Source organism: Ixodes scapularis, unplaced genomic scaffold, assembly GCF_016920785.2.
Source record: "Ixodes scapularis isolate PalLabHiFi unplaced genomic scaffold, ASM1692078v2 PGA_scaffold6__148_contigs__length_123643588, whole genome shotgun sequence".
Taxonomy (NCBI): domain Eukaryota; kingdom Metazoa; phylum Arthropoda; class Arachnida; order Ixodida; family Ixodidae; genus Ixodes; species Ixodes scapularis.
Genome location: NW_024609881.1, coordinates 104,203,040 through 104,220,285, shown reverse-complemented (window position 1 = coordinate 104,220,285; position 17,246 = coordinate 104,203,040). Strand labels below are relative to the sequence as shown.

The 17,246-nt window shown below is 47.2% G+C and overlaps 1 protein-coding gene and 1 non-coding gene across 2 annotated transcripts in view; one reads left to right on the top strand and one right to left on the bottom strand.

Moving 5' to 3' along the window:
- The window catches only part of LOC8027032 (rho GTPase-activating protein 44), a 110,253-nt gene that overhangs the window by 38,427 nt on the left and 54,580 nt on the right, over positions 1 to 17,246 (bottom strand). The gene's annotated exons all lie outside the window — the stretch shown is intronic.
- On the top strand, positions 2,560 to 2,632 carry Trnat-ggu. Its single transcript has one exon. It is a non-coding gene; the product is annotated as a tRNA-Thr (tRNA).

Sequence of the window (17,246 nt, the reverse complement as noted above, 5' to 3'; positions counted from 1 at the left end):
GTACATCGCGTGATACACCAAACAACAGCAACCTTACACCAGAAAAGATTTAAATTCACCGACCTCACAAAGGGTTAAAAAAAAAATCTAAGTACATCGCGTGATACACCAAACAACAGCAACCTTACACCAGAAAAGATTTAAATTCACCGACCTCACAAAGGGTTAAAAAAAAAATCTAAGTACATCGCGTGATACACCAAACAACAGCAACCTTACACCAGAAAAGATTTAAATTCACCGACCTCACAAAGGGTTAAAAAAAAAATCTAAGTACATCGCGTGATACACCAAACAACAGCAACCTTACACCAGAAAAGATTTAAATTCACCGACCTCACAAAGGGTTAAAAAAAAAATCTAAGTACATCGCGTGATACACCAAACAACAGCAACCTTACACCAGAAAAGATTTAAATTCACCGACCTCACAAAGGGTTAAAAAAAAAATCTAAGTACATCGCGTGATACACCAAACAACAGCAACCTTACACCAGAAAAGATTTAAATTCACCGACCTCACAAAGGGTTAAAAAAAAAATCTAAGTACATCGCGTGATACACCAAACAACAGCAACCTTACACCAGAAAAGATTTAAATTCACCGACCTCACAAAGGGTTAAAAAAAAAATCTAAGTACATCGCGTGATACACCAAACAACAGCAACCTTACACCAGAAAAGATTTAAATTCACCGACCTCACAAAGGGTTAAAAAAAAAATCTAAGTACATCGCGTGATACACCAAACAACAGCAACCTTACACCAGAAAAGATTTAAATTCACCGACCTCACAAAGGGTTAAAAAAAAAATCTAAGTACATCGCGTGATACACCAAACAACAGCAACCTTACACCAGAAAAGATTTAAATTCACCGACCTCACAAAGGGTTAAAAAAAAAATCTAAGTACATCGCGTGATACACCAAACAACAGCAACCTTACACCAGAAAAGATTTAAATTCACCGACCTCACAAAGGGTTAAAAAAAAAATCTAAGTACATCGCGTGATACACCAAACAACAGCAACCTTACACCAGAAAAGATTTAAATTCACCGACCTCACAAAGGGTTAAAAAAAAAATCTAAGTACATCGCGTGATACACCAAACAACAGCAACCTTACACCAGAAAAGATTTAAATTCACCGACCTCACAAAGGGTTAAAAAAAAAATCTAAGTACATCGCGTGATACACCAAACAACAGCAACCTTACACCACAAAAGATTTAAATTCACCGACCTCACAAAGGGTTAAAAAAGGTAAGTACACCACGTGATACACCAAACAACAGCAACCTTACATCACAAAAGACTAAAAAATATCCATCTAAGCACAACACGCGATCCCCCAAACAACGATAGCAACGCTCACATCACAATAGACGAGGAAACGGACTAGGCACACCACGCGATACCCCCAACTAACACCCATAACAAACAGACAAACACACCCAAAATAGCGCCCCTAGCAACTTATTTAAGAAAAATATAAAAAAAAAATATACCAACAAAAATAATGCAAAACCAAATCGAAAAAAAAAAAAAACGTTCTCTTTGTTGACGTTTTGCAGTCCGATTCCCGAACGTTGGGCGTAATCACTCGATCAATCAAACACCGGGTGCAATCGGACAACGCTCCCTGCCCTCTGGCCAGACGCAAGTCGGCGGAAGCCCCCAAGAAGAGAGACACGAACGGTATTCCAGAAACGCGGTGCAGCGGTCAAACCAGTCCAGGGAGAAAGACACGTGCCCGACGAATGAACGCGTTTGACCGGGCCGCACTTTGACGATAATTGCCCCGGCAGGCAGCCCGCCTGGACGAAGGCCAGTGCCGTTCACTCGCACTCGCCGCTTCGTCAAGGCAGTCGACGAGGCAACTGGAGCTCTCCATCAAAAAGCGAGGTGGTGGAGGCGGCATGGTTCGAAGAGGGCAAATTTACGGTAAACGAGAACCCTAGAAACGTGACGCGCCAGACGCCATATTTTCGGGTGTAAAGATAGCGCTTTTTTTATGTTTCGGGTGTAAAGATAGCGCTTTTTTTTCTGTTTTTTATTCAAATTTAACTTTTTACGTTTTATCAACTTTAAACCAGAAATCCAGAGATTATCCAAACATTAGAGTAGCAAGTATCTTAGCCAATCTCGGGGGGGGGGGGGGGGGGGGGGGGGGGGGTCGGGGGTCACGTGACCCCCCCCCCCCCCCCCCCCCCCCAAGGTCACGTGACCCCCCTCCCTCGAGATCACGTGACCCCCCGGGGTCACGTGACTACCCGCAGGTGACGTGACCCCCCTCAGTACCCTTCCCTACTCCTCCTCAAGAGCTGCGCTCCAATTCGGCGTTACAGGGATTTGTAAACGGCTTTCATTTTTTTTTTCGGTCGCTCACCAGTCACCTGCTTTCTCCAGGGATTCATTTCGTCATTCTTGTCCAGCTCGCTTGCACCTTTGCATTTAATTGCATCATAATTATAACTTCAAATTTGCAAGCTTCACCCTTGTTGGTGTTAGACTGGTGGCAGCTGATAAAACCCGTTTGCTCTACTGATGTCTAACCCCTGGTTAGCTCAGTTGGTAGAGCGCCCCACTGGTAATGGAGAGGTCCCGGGTTCGATACCCGGACCAGGCGGATTTTTTCGGTCGCTCACCAGTCAGCTAGCTGTGTTTGGAGATTTATGTTTGTGGTTTGTCCCTCTTGTTTCCTTTCTCCAGGGATTAATTTCGTCATTCTTGTCCAGCTCGCTTGCACCTTTGCATTTAATTGCATCATAATTAGACTTTGTCAGACGCTTTCAGGGAGCCAGTTACTTGAGCTGCCACCAGTCTCAAGTAACTGGCTTCCGGGCCGCCATAGCCGATCTTCAGTTTCTCGCCGTGTGTGTTCCGTCGGCCGCCACCAGAGCTTTGTTTTCGTGTTATTTTACGTTCCGCGTTTAAAGCGTGTGTTTTCTTTAGGTCTTTTCGATATTTCGGGCTTTCTTTCAATCATTTGATATCTAAATTTGAACATAGCTCTTGTATTTTCTTATTTAATCGGACGGCGAATGGATCGACGATGCAAGATTATGGCCTAGGCTTCAGAGAGCATGTAAGTTCATCACATTCTTTCGTTTTTGTCGCTAATAAAGGGCAGTCAACACCATTGTGACATATGGGAATTTCAACTGACGCAGTAAGGCTATCGCAGTCGTGCTTCTCGCTGCCTGTGTGCGCTTTAGACATCGTTTCCGTAAGTAAAAGCCGAACCGCATGTTACATGCGGTTCGGCTTACATGCGGTTTAAACTTATTTAATTTCGATGCACACAACACTGAATCGTTGGCGCCTCGATATTAAGTATAAACCGCATGCAAGCGATTTGGCGAGCAACGAGGCAAGCGACGGCGACCCGCTTCGCTGTCGCTCGGTCAATCGCGTGACGAGGCAAACCGCATGGAAGCGACGGGAGCAAGCGACCAGGACGGTGAGCGACGTTTTCTAGAAATCCAAAAACCGAGCGACGCGACGGGTGACAGTGGGAAATCTTCGTCGCTGACTCTCGTGGTTGTCACCGTCTCTCGTGTCGTCGCTTGCTAAAGCGCTTACATGCGGTTCGGCTTTTACTTGCGGAAACAATGTCTAAAGCGCGCACATGCAGCGAGAAGCACGACTGCGATAGCCTTACTGGGTGAGTCGAAATTTCCATATGTTGCGATGGTGCTGACTGCCCTTTATAAGCGACAAAAACGAAAACATGTGATGAACTTACATGGTCTCTAAAGCCTAGGCCATAATCTTGCATCGTCGATCCATTAGCTGTCCGATTCCATTCCATAAATAAGAAAATACAAGAGCTATGTTCAAATATATAGATATCAAATGATTAAATGAAAGCCCGAAATATCGAAAAGACCTAAAGAAAACACAAGATTTTAACACGGAACGTAAAAGAACACAAAAACAAAGCTCCGGTAGTGGCCACACAACGCGGAGCAACGGCGAGAAACTGAAGGTCGGCTATGGCGGCAGGGTCACGTGACGCCAGGATGGCGGCGCCCATGAAATGTTGCCTGAAAGGGTCTATAGGAGGCTATATCACAACGTATAAGAACCGAAGGAAAGGCCCCGCCCACAAAAAAAGAACGCTCCACTCCATCATGCCCAATGCGTCAGGGCACATTCGGCATTGAGCAGAAGAGCCTCGTTGGCAGTGGTCTCCCAACGTACTCTTTTCAAAAGTCCGTCGAGCAACACTGGCGGCCGCCATACTTTGGGCATCGCTTCATGCGCGAAGCGTGTGACTGGATCCGAGTTCACGCCGAGTGGTGACGCAACACTCGTGTCGAATCCAGTTGCACCCGAGAACGCGCCGAACGCTCATCCGCGCCACACTGTGTTCAATCCATAGCCCACGCGGGCCTCCACTAAGTGACGTGGACACTGCAGCGCTATGGTCTCTTTATGTGTTGGTTTAACGACCTTCTAAGCCCTCGTTTTGCGTTGGCCCATTAACCCCGGGGCCAGCATGAACTACGAGTGGCAAAGAACAAAATCATCTAATCATCTTGTTGGCCAACAATCGGCACGCCATGGTCCGCGACAGACACGCCACGCGTGGTCCCCCCGTCGTCATCCATCATCGCATTCAATATCGGGCAAAGACGATCAATTCTTGGCGCCGTCAGTTACCAGACACGGCGCCAATTCCGCCGTTATTAAATATCTACTCCGCACCGAAGGGGACGTTGCGAACTGTCCTAGCCAATCAGGCGACGAGAAACTTCTATCATCGGAGGTCACATGATGCTCACACTATAGTGCCTGAAACGCGTGTCCAAACTCATGTGAACTTTCCCGCGTCCACAAAAGTGTTCCCTCGATTTACCGCCCGATAAGTTCATAACAAGCGTCACGCAGTCGCCGGTCGCGATCCTGGGGGCGTCACAGGACAGCGGTGGTATAAGTGGCAGCATATATCCTCCTCTATACTCACAAAGCTTGGCAGTTCAACGACGGCGCCATAGAGCGCCCGGTTGCAGATTCGGAGCGCGAGGATCTGGTATACTCTGCTCCACCTTGTGTTAATTGTACCGTACAAAAGTCTACAAGCGCGAGCTTCTGCACCTCTCGGCGGCACAAGCTCTCGTGCACCAAGGACAGCTGTCAAAGCTATAGGGCCCGCGCTTCCAATCTTCCCAGATCACCCAAACCAGATCACCCAGGTTTGGGCACGTGTCTTTATCACTGTGGTTTTGTTGCAAATTTCATTCAGTGCTGCCAAACGTCGAACTGTGGCCTTGTAACGACCGTTGTTTAGTACAGAGGATTTACCTGGAATACAGTTAGGAGAACCGACCTCCGTCGTCCGATAGCAACTTTGTATTACTTGAGAAATTTGATTACCCTCGTTAAACGAGTACAGTTAAGCGCAGTTAAGTCACCCTTACCTGCAGTTACACTTCACCACAGTTACCGCCATGTACTCTCGGACTACTACTTCAGAAGGAGTGAAGAGTGCGCGTGCGCAGCTTTGATGGGCGCTCGAGATGCATATAACCACATAAAGTTGCCCAAGACTATAAACTGCTGTAAGCCTGGTAAAGCGTAACTACAGTTCAGTGTATGCCAGTGTAACTAGGCTGTTAATCGAACATTGAAACATTAAAACGCAGAGTACATTTTCGAGAAGAGTAACTTTATATAAACGTAAACACTCACACACACACAAAAAAGAAAAGAACTATCGAGCGTTATAATTTTAGCGAAATCCGCCGAATTGTGCGGATTCCCTCCAGTCGGTGCACTTGTAGCCGTTACAATCGCGTCACCCCCGTAAGCGGTTCTGTGACCAGACCACGTGACCATAGCGATCGTGTGACAGGAGCCCCTCGCGGGTGGCGCCACCGTGCATTCCCTTTGGCTGGCGCGAGTGATCACGTGACAATAGCGAACCAAAACAACGGCGTTCTCGTTGGAAGTGGCGGTCTCGATACCTTCAACGATTGTTGTCGGCACGGCACAAGCGCTTCCCTTCTCATGAAGTTCGTTTCTGCAGTGCCCGCGCCCGGTGTGCGGCAAACGCAGGTTTTCTCGCAAAAAAAAATAAAAAAAAGCGTGTTTTGGTGCATATACGTACGACGATATCGTCAGGTGTTAAGACCCTATACGAAATCGTCGAGCAAAGCCAAGGCCGCGCACGTAAGGAGTTTTCCGGCGAGCTACGATAGGCCCTTTTCCAGAACCCCGTCGAGCAACATTGGCAGCCGCCATTTCTTGGCCACGAAGCGCGCGATTGGAACCGAGTACACATGCCGAACGCTTACGCAACATTCGCTGTCCAATAGGCGCTCAGAGTTCTAGACCACACGATGGCAAAACTCGGGTAATCGGCTTAGCAGTTATAGACGGCGCCAACTTTCGGGGAAAGGAAAAAAAAAAAATTCATTACCCGTGAAGCGGTTATTCGCGGCGAGAAGTTTGGGTACCGCCGCCTGGTGGCAGTTTTTCACAACCCAGAGTGAGGATACTTCAACTTTCTCTGCTGGTGCAAGCTCGTGCACTGGCCAGCTTCTATGCACTATGACAATTAAAACATCATCGCGTGGGTAGCACGTGCACTACGCATACTGAGGAAAACAAAAGCGCCCCTAGCGAGCTTCCCACCGCGATTATACTGTAGCGTGCGTAGCGTGCTCGCTTGGAAGAAGTCGCCGACGCCGGAACAGATTTGGTTCGGAATTGCACGCACGCCTGACAGCGGCCACTTGTACAAACCGCGCACGAACGCCGGCAACGATAACAGGAACGTGTCAAGAACAAAAACCATAAGATGAAAAAGAAACAGTAGAATTCACGTAGCACGCAGGTCAGTCGCTTCAATTACGCGTCGCTATTCCACTTGTAGCAATTTCCTACGAACTACTACCTACCGTAATTGCTGCTCCTTTAGCGGTATAATTTTTTTTTTCATTTGTTTTTAGGAGAAATGTAGAACGAATTGCGCACCCGCGAAGATCTAGCTACTTTATGTGACGTCTGATGTCGGATTTCATCGATATTTCAGAGAATGTCCACATCAGCTCCGACCTGTTTTGTACGGTCTTGGTAGTATATGTCGTTCCGATTCGCCGACCTTCGTCTTCGAGGAAACATTGACCTAGGAAAGTGCAGTTACGTTTGAGGATGACGTAGTCAGATATGAAGTCATCCTTATGGATGGCGACATCATGCATAAAGTGTAACTACTAAAAGGCTCAGCTTTAATGTGTCGAGTATTAGGCAGAGGTTAAATACTGTTATTAAAAACATTGCAGCTAGGTGGCGATAGCCACCGCCCAATTTTAGAGGCTTTAGCCGTATGCACCTACTGCATTTTTTTTAGTTATGTTATTGATTTGAAGTTAAGGACTCCGACGTTCTTAAGAGACGCCGATACAGCGGACAATACCTCACATTTAGGGTGCCTTGTTTTCGGAGAAAATCGGAGGGTATTTTTCAGTATTTACTTTGTCATCGCGAAATCGGCGTTTATCGGAGCATTAATTGTACAGTTGACTACGCAATTATCTAAAATTCGCCATTTATCCGCGATGTTTCTCATTTTCCAAACTTAGGATAAAAACAATTTATATCCACAAATGTGTGAGATACAGGAAGATATATATATATATATATATATATATATATATATATATATATATAAGTAAGAAGTTTAAATGAAGTTTAAACCTGAAGTTAGGAACCGTGACTATCACAGTAGCAAACCTCGGTTGGTCTGTGTAATGACTGGGAAACACTGCATTTTACTCAACTCTTGTTCTTGTCTGACGTTCACCATATTGTTTTCCTCGTTGTTAAGCACCTCTACACAAAAGTTGCTAACAAAACCGCGAGGTCAGCGCGCCCCGAAGTCTGTCCCGAAAAACGGCGGGATCCTGTTAAACCCCCTGTTCATTTTAAGCCAATTAACACCGGACGCGTCTGACGGAACCAAAAACCGCCGTGTCCGTCGAATTAGCCGACACGATGTTGCGGAAGTTAGCGCCGAATTAATTCAGGAAGCGAAACAAAGCCTCTGTCTGTACCGCAACTCAACAAACAGAAAGAAAAAAAAAAGGGGGCTACCGACCGCGCGAAATTTTCTCACTCCGAGGAGAAGGCCACAGCAAAAACAACAAAGAGTAAAGACAAAAAAATAGCCAAGCCAAGTACAAACCCAGAAGCACAAAAACAAGGTCAGTCACATACCTCCTAGCGCCCCATATATAAACAACGAGACAGAATAAAGACACAATTAACGAGTGCTTTATACAGCGTTTCGCATTAACATGGACCGCACTGGAAGCTACGAGCAACCTCAGCCAATCCAGTACCATGGGAGTGTCACGTGACAGCAGCAACGGGCGCGGGACACGTATTCGCGCGTATAAAATTTTAGGGGAAGAGGTGTAAATGTTTCACAGCTAGATGGCGCAAGCTACCGCCCGATACAACACGCATATTCTCATCCATCCATTCGTTCAGCCGCCGGACTTTGAAACATGCAGCAAAGGACGCAACATCGCGACCCGCATGAGACGCGAGGTCCATAGCGGCATCCAAACCGGCCTCATTTCCCTTCCTCACCCTCCCCCTACGTCACTCCATACGGAATTAACGACCTCTTTTCAACACGTTAGAACTCCCTTCAAACTCGTGCAAAATAAAATACGAATAGACCCCACGCGGAGCGCAGCGCTAAATTGCCGGAAGCGGCTACGACTCGTCGCGAATTAGCGTCGTTTGATGCGACAAGTTTTTTTTTCGCACGCCCAAGTTCGCAGACCTCGCATAGCGTCGGTTCGGCCCATCTTCCCACCGAACGTCGGTTGTAATTGCGGGCTTTACAAGCCAGAGCCATTCGCGAGGCGCGCGGTGTATGGGATAATACGCATGCGCGCCACCTAAAAGACGTCGCATAGTTACAATATGTGAGGGAAAATTTATAATGGTTTGGACACAACAGTGCCACGTCGCTGTTGGCTTCAACAGTGCAAAGACAGGCCACGGTCAAACAAAACAGACCCGCTTGTCTGCAAACAGAACCGAAGAACAGTGGTTCGTCTACTAGGAAGAACCCAGAGCCACTAAATGAGCTGCGCTTAGAGAATCGGCACTCAGTTTCCCGACATTGTTGTGGGCGCCGCCATTTTGGTTCGTATCCAGAGCAGACGTAACCGGCGATCGACTTCCTCAGCATTAGATTCGGTGTTAGGAAGGTCATGTAACATTAGTTTGCTCTGTCGCTAACTGTTTCAACATTTCTGGAGGGCGGGAAAGCGTTTCCTGTGATTTCAGATAAAGCTTCAGATAACTGGCAACCATGATTTTAAGACACAATATGGCCAAGTGTCGTTACTCTGAAGAGTAAGTTATTTAGAGGCACTAGAAAAACTAATTAAGTAACGAACAAAAGAAACAGACATTTTACTATTATGTTTGGAAACTGGTAGCGCACACACAGTGTGCTGTTAGTTAACGTCACACATAGCAACCATAAGAGGGTGAACACCTCGTCGCCAATTACCCCGTGGTTCTAAAGCTTCGAGCAGCGCCCCTGGCGAGCGAAATCGAAGTTTTAGGTCGCGTTTCCGTTGCTAGTCGCGTTGCGTCGTTTCAAACGCTCTGTTAACGGGCGTGAAAGACGCTGGCGGACGCCAGTATGCGCCCGTGGAGAGTGCATAATGGCACGGTAGGACACCGCTTCAAATCAACATTACGGAGTTTTCGTAGACCGCGTTTCCGCCTCCGCTAAGCCCACCACAACCAAGAAGCCGCTACTGCGCCTGCGCGCCGATAACCTTCACTCTTTAGAGTTCCGGGTGCATGGTAGCGGGTTGCGGAGAGCATTGCGAGACGGGCGGAAACGATTGCTCTAGCGTCCACGAGACGCGACTACGAAGGCCTGTTCGCACATGCAGCGGAGCGCTACAAGCATAGCGCTGACCTCGCGCTAAGCGCGTGCTGACGGGAGCGTTCACCAGTTTTGTATCGCACCCTCGAAACTTGCTCATGGCAGACGATAAGTAGCTGACGACACGTGAGCAGTGCTACATCAGCGCTTCGCTGCATGTGTGAACCGGGCTTATTGGAGGCGCCTCCACCAGCGTCCGCGAGACGCGACCATTTGATGGTAAGGTGAGGCGGCGTTTTAGCGCCCCATCATGCACAATCCATGGCATAGTATCCTCTATCCTCACAAAGCCTGGCAGTTCGACGACGGCGCCATACAGTTCCCGGTCGCAGATTTGGAGCGTGACGATCTGGTAGCACAGAGCATCAAAGAACCATTTCTCGGGGAACCTGGACGTCAGCGCACAGCTTTTGCAGCGGCGAGGACCCGAAACATTTAGAACGGCGAGTTGGGCTAGTTGGTTGTACATGGTTGAAGTGAGGCGCCAAAACAACGAGGACACAAGGAACGAGGACACGTCCTGTCTGCATCCCTCCTTGTGTCCTCGTTGTTTTGGCGCCTCACTTCAAGCATTCAAACCCGAAACATACTTGTTCGCTCGAAAGAAGTGTGTTTCGGCGTCTCGCCGCAGCGGGGCGTCACGTGGCTCTCCTCTCATCCGTTGTCTGTCGCTCCACCTCTCCCATTCGGCGGCCGCTTCTCGTGTCAATCTGCCAGGCTTTGTCAGTGTATAGGAGGCTATGGCACAATTCACGTTTACAAACAATGAGAGTGTATATGAGGCTATGGAACAATTCTCTATAGCCTCCTATGCACAAAACGAGAACTAACACAGCGTTTGAAAGGAACAAGCGCGACGCACGGCGGAAACGCGAGCTAGAAATAACCGAATTCGCTCGCCAGGGGCGCTGTTACAAACTCGAAAGCTACAAATATATTAAATGGTCGCGTCTCACGGACGCTAGCGGAGGCGACTCTTTTATGGACGTGTCACGCCGATGCTTCTACAGCGCTCCTGGCCGAGAGACAGGCCTCGGAGCATATACCAGAATCATCGCCCGATCTAGCCGTTATACGAGTTGTTGTGTAGTTAGCGTTCCCATTTGTCGTCCGTCGTTGTTTCCAAGAAACAGACGCTGCCGGCGTCTACGAAGCTCATCAGAGCGTGGCCCGACGGGCCCACACAAGCGGCCTTCCGCCGCGTGGGTCTAAAATAGGAACTGTCGCGTCTGGCGGAGACTAACTGCACTTGCCGCGAGGAGACGCCGATGCCAGCTGACTCAAAATCGGCAAGCTGCGACCCCTCTCCCCACGATCCCTCTTTCCAATCTTCACGCTATACGACGTCCACATACCCGCGTGTGTAAGCGTAACGCTTGGCTTGGCTTGGCTTTTGTTTTGAGCGTCAAAGGACCGCTTTCCGCGAACTCGCGTGACACCAAGTTCCCATGTCTCCGACAGGAAGCGACGGCCTACCAAACGTGGCGGATATGGAAGATGTGCAGTTTGTAATCCGATTATTCTAGGCGCAATATTAGACAGTATACAAAAGGTATATTCCTAAACCAGCAGAGCATTATGCCGTTTTCAAAATCTGAGATAATCGGAAAAAGTAACGCTTACTTTTTTCCAATAACAGTCAATTACTTTCCCTTTCAAGTGATCGAGGAACGAAGCGGACTACGTTTTCAACCAAGAGTTATAGTAATTGCCATCGATTACCCTTTTGGGAGTAATGCGCACAAGAGTGGTTAGGCGTCATATATGCAGCCCATACCGTAGAGTGATTATGCCGTACGCGAGAGGTTCAACTGGCGCTGGTGTGCTGTTGCAAATTGAAGCAGACAGCAACCAGCCGAAAATGGACTTGAGTGCATTTTCTCCCTGCGCTCGATTATAAGAGCAAATATCACGCATAATTTGTACGTACTAGGTAGTTTGGAATATTTCTGTCAGGCGGACGAAATAATTTATCATTTACGACTTTTTTTTTATTTTCAATTCATCGCATTAAAAGCGGTGCTAAAACGGCTTTGTACATGTATTCATGTGCACTGTCGGACACTGTTAGCGCGAACACGACGTCGGCGCTTTTCAGCATGGGGGATATACGTGCCAAACGAACAAAGCACATCTGAAAAACTAAGACAGACGGACCAGTAACTCACTGTGCACGTACGATCAAAATATATTGACGGTCACGTAATATTGTCCCATTTCCAATAAGAAAGTGCCGCTTTATTTTTCTGTTCTGCACGAAGATGCCAGTTCTACGTTCGAAACAACACCCCCACGCTCGAAACCTTTGAGAACAAGCCTGATTCTCGTCTTTGTGTCATTGTGTTTTGAGCGTTGAAATGTATTCCAAGTTCCAAAACCAACTAGCCCAACAATCTACTCTACTAAGAACAAGTGCCCAATAAAAGCTGCCCGGCAGAGAAAATAATAAAAAAAGAGAAACCTTTTATAGACCAAGTACTTTATTCTTTACGTTTTGAATGTTTTTAACCGCTCGTAAAGATGCACGATCGGGTCATTTTCATATAGCGACAGGACTGGCATATTAGCAATATATAAGCGTCAGCGGAAGGCTGGCGAGAACACACTCTACATTCCTTTCGATCGTTATTTTGGTTAGAACCGTCGCTTGTTTTTACACACCGGCTGTGAAACACAGGTCGGGACTGAAATACACCGAAGTCAAACATGGTTCACCGAGGAACAAAAATGAGCAAACTAAAGCGATTACAATTTCATAATGTTCATCAAGGTACATACTATGCGGTACGACCCAAATAACAAAAGTGTTTCACGTTATTTTCCGCTGAAGAGAGACAAAATGCACGCGCGTTTTCCCATAGGAATGCACAGGAGCAACGAAAAGTAGACTGGTTTCTGCCTGCTTCAATTTGTACCGCGGAAGTCACATAGACACCAGCGCCAGTTGAACCTACAGCGTACTTTATAATAACTCTATGGCCCGTACATCAAAAGCGGTCCCGAAGTAGCAACTAATGACGTCACAAAAAGCCGGGGTGCCACGCTGCCGAATGTTGCGACCCCGGCGGTTGGCGCTGCAAGTACACGAATGGATGGAAGATATTGGCTATGCCCTTTGTAACGGGCGGTAGCTTGCGCCACCGACCCACACGAGCGAACGCGAGTGTCGCTGTCGTCACGGAGTCCCAATATGGCACCATAGTTGCACGGTGTACCGTGTGCTGTGTCGTCACGTGACGGCGGGCTTACGTCCCGGCGTGACGTCGTGGTTCACGAACGCGCTACGATACCCGGAACTCTACAGTCAAGGCTATCGGCGCGCAGGCGCAGTAGCAACTTTTCCGTTGCGGAGGGCATAGCGGAGTCTACGAAAACTCCCTACTGAGGTGGACTCGAATGTTCGCACGATAAACGGTAACAGGTTTCGGAAATGAGTGCCGCGCAAATGCTACCACGATAAACGGTAACACTATTCCTACCGTGAGAGTATTTATGACACCAAAAGGGCAGTTCACACACTCGCGTTTGCTTACGACCGAGTTCTCAGTGATATCTGAGAACAAGAGAATACACTGGCACGCTGGCGCCATCTATGAGGTGAGCCTGGAACTGCATTTCACTGGAACGAAGGCTCTGCGGTATTAACGAGATTAAATGTGAGTACTAATTGGGAGAAATGGTCGTTTATAACATTGTCAAACATTTTTTAAGCAAAAAACAAAAAAGAATGAGCCAACAAAAAAAGGATATACTGTATAGGAAAACTGCAAGTGTTCCACCGCTACCCGATAGAGGGCGTTAGTGTGGTATCTCGTCGCTAGCAAGATCGGCTACGATGGGCGTCTGCGACTCATGGACCGAGGACGGTGGGCCAAACGACTATTTGTGTACATACACTTGACAGGGATACAGACAAAGTGGAGAAAGCGACTGTACCAGCTGGAAAAGAAATATGGCTTCTTTACTGTGCCCGTGGCTGCCACTACAGAGCAAAAGTGGGAACTGGAGGTGCGGAAGAGAGTGCGCGAGGAAGAGGTAATGCAGTGGTCGGAGGCGGCCCGCTCAAAGTCAACCCTGCAAGTGTACAACCGCTGGAAAAATGCAATATCGACAGAGACAACCCTGTATGATAATAGCCTGGGCAGCCGCCTGCTTTTTGAAGCACGTGCGGGAGGGCTAAGAACGCTAGTGTACAGGCAGCGTTTTGACCAACAGGTACAATCAACATCATGCCGGGCATGTGGCGAAACCGAGGAGACTATCAAGCATATTGTGCTCTCCTGCCCAAGTCTCGTACCAAGACACCCGGTGGATTGGGGCCTGGCGCCAGACAACGGGCTGCATCTAGACGAGGCACAATCACACGAACAATTTCTGGCAAAAGCCCTCGGCTTCCGAGTTGGGGACACAGGCAGGGATGCTGTGTGCTGGCCCAGTGCGGACTTAAATCGCGCTGCAGTGGCACTGCAGCCCAGCTGCAGCGACGCAGTCGAGAGGACTAAAAGGAGGCTGGAGGACTGGTGGCGAAGAATGCAACAGTAGTGCAATTTTTTTTTCTCTCCGTTTTTATTTGGCTCGGTCTGATTTCTATTCAAACCGCCCGCTTCAAAGGGAACAGCCATAAAAGCAGCATCATCAGCATCATCGTCGTAAGATATTCAAAAGAGGTTTTGAAGCATACGGTCGGAAACAGCCGGTGTGTGAACCAGCCTTAAGCCTATTACGTCCCAACAATAACAAAAAAAAAAAAAACATTGGCCGCTTCATCCTGGTTCTGTTATCGTACGCGGATAGTAGCGAGTATTGCGTGTACGAGCAAACGCAACGAAACGGCGTTTACGTTAGCGTTGTGTGCTCCACACTGCGCGTGTGCGGAGCCCAAACTGCGTCTTACGCAAGCAACTAAAGCTCTCTATTAATTCAGCTTATTCGGGGAGATCCCATTTTCATGTTACACACGATTTAACGTGTGAAGAGAGCAATGACAACCGGATATTTAGCAATAAGAAACCGACATAGAAAAAAATATTCGTTCTTCAACCCCCCCCCCCAAAAAAAAATGCAGTCAACCAGGCACTGGCGCTACAAGCTCCCGACAAAAAAAAAAAAATGGAAAAGAAAACATTATAGCAAGATTTTTTTTTTTTCTTTTGACGATTGGTCAGTTTGGTCAAACAAAAACAGACAATAAAAACGCTTAATATTACAAAGAAACCATATATGTTATTACACTGTTCACAAACGTAGAGGAACGTCCATTTGCGAGAAAAAAAAAATATGGAAAGAAGGAAGCAATCAAAACGCTCACGAACTACGCTTTTGCGACGTCATAAAACAAAATCATCGGAAACGATTCTGCAATCGCATTCCGCACCGCGTACCTACCCGCGTGCTCGAACGATCGAAGGCAGACGCAGGGGCATCGCTATCATCGGTACTACGCAACGATAGATACAAGGACACGCCAAGAAAAAACAAAAACCAAGCGCAAAGAAAAAAAGCTATACGTACAGAAAGTAGAAAGAACCAGAAAAGCTCCGACGAAGATGCATCGCATTACATCACGAAAAACCGGACGCCGTCCGCATACAAAAACAGCAGCTACCACGCGTGCGACTCGCACATCATCTCTCTATATATATACACACTCGAGCTGCAGTTATAGTCGACACGGCGTACAGTTCCGAGTCGAGACATTCACAAATTTAGATGCGTGCATGCGTCTAGCCGATTGTGCATACAAACACGCGTACACGTACGGGTCTAGGTACATGTCTATTGAGGAAAGTACGAAAAATCTAGGTCCAACCAAAATCTCGAAAGGAAACTCGACGTTTCGAAACCAAGTTTCGAAACGTCGTGTTCCCTTCCGAGATTTGATCCCAGCTACATTTTTCAGACTTTAATTCTCACTCGACCAGGCATACTCCGTATTGAAAGTAAACATATTCTGCCGAATATGTTCAAATCTATCAAGTAGTATTTGTGTATGTGCGGTTGCGTTCGACAACATGCATATGTGCAGTATGTGCGATCGCGTGAGGTTGTCCTGCATTCACGGCAGTTCGAGTGTCTACACTTGTGTGTACATATTCTATATTCGGTGATGTGTACACTTTATGCAACAAGTGCCGCTAATAGAGGAAAATCTGGTACACTAGGGGGGAGGTTAACCATTGTTATTGGCTAGATGGCGCGAGCATCGGTTCAGCAATATACGTCAACAGTTTATCACGTTTTCTTTTCGTGTGTGGTCAAAAACCTTTTCTGCAACCCAAGGAGAAGATGTAAACTGTCTGCTGCGAAAAATGATAAGTTAGTGCACAAAAATTTATAGGTTAGAGATAGACTAACGTCTGCGCGTTACACGTTTTCTCTGTTGTCTATATATTCAACTTTCAAACATGAGCTCAGAAAAAAAAAAGTAACTGGCGTTTGTGTTATTTTTATTTACATACATATCGCATTTTTAGGGTCTTTCTTTGAACCTCAATAAAGTCCTTTCTCTCCCTTAGTAATGTGATTTTAACCGAATTGTGTATATCTAGGGTGTCATTACAGGGCGAAAACCGACCAAGTAGTGGCGCGACTGCGCGCTGAACAGGATTCCACGGGACTCTGCGGAAGAGTCGAAATAACCTCCTCTCATCCTTCCCGCCATTATCTTTTCACTCGGACGTCATCGTTATTTGCGGTCTATTCCGGTTACGTCGGAGAGAAGCGGAATTCTAACGTCATTCGTGGTATCGGCATTCCTACAGGTCAGACAGGCGACACAGAAAGAAGAAGACTCGAGGTAGACCAGACAGGAAACGAAATAAGGACGGGGTAAAACATACCAGCTACAGGAAGGCTCGGTCAGATTACGGAGCCAGCAGGTATATTCAGACATTTGCAAACGTGAGGTGCTGTCGTCTCTTGTAGTTGTCGTTTTGTTTGTTTGTTTGTTTGTTTGTGTGTGTGTGTGCGTGTTCTTTTAAAGCATCACTACATATTACAGAGAATTCAAAGATGCGAAGTGCTGAATTGAACGCCGACCCCATAAATAATACAACTAATGAATTAGTTAGTGAATTAGAGTAAGAAAAAAAAGAAAGAAAGTTCGTGAATAAACCAGGGTCGCGCCTCTGCAATTCATGGCTTGCACGTTACCTCACCGCGCTATGCTGGTGGTCATGCCTACACAAATTCTTGTAAAAAAAAGAAAAAAGAAAGCCAACAATTAATTATTTTACAAACCGGTCCTTTAGCTAACCACCGGGAGAAACTAGACATAAAATATTTCATGAACATTGCGACAAGCGGCGCTACT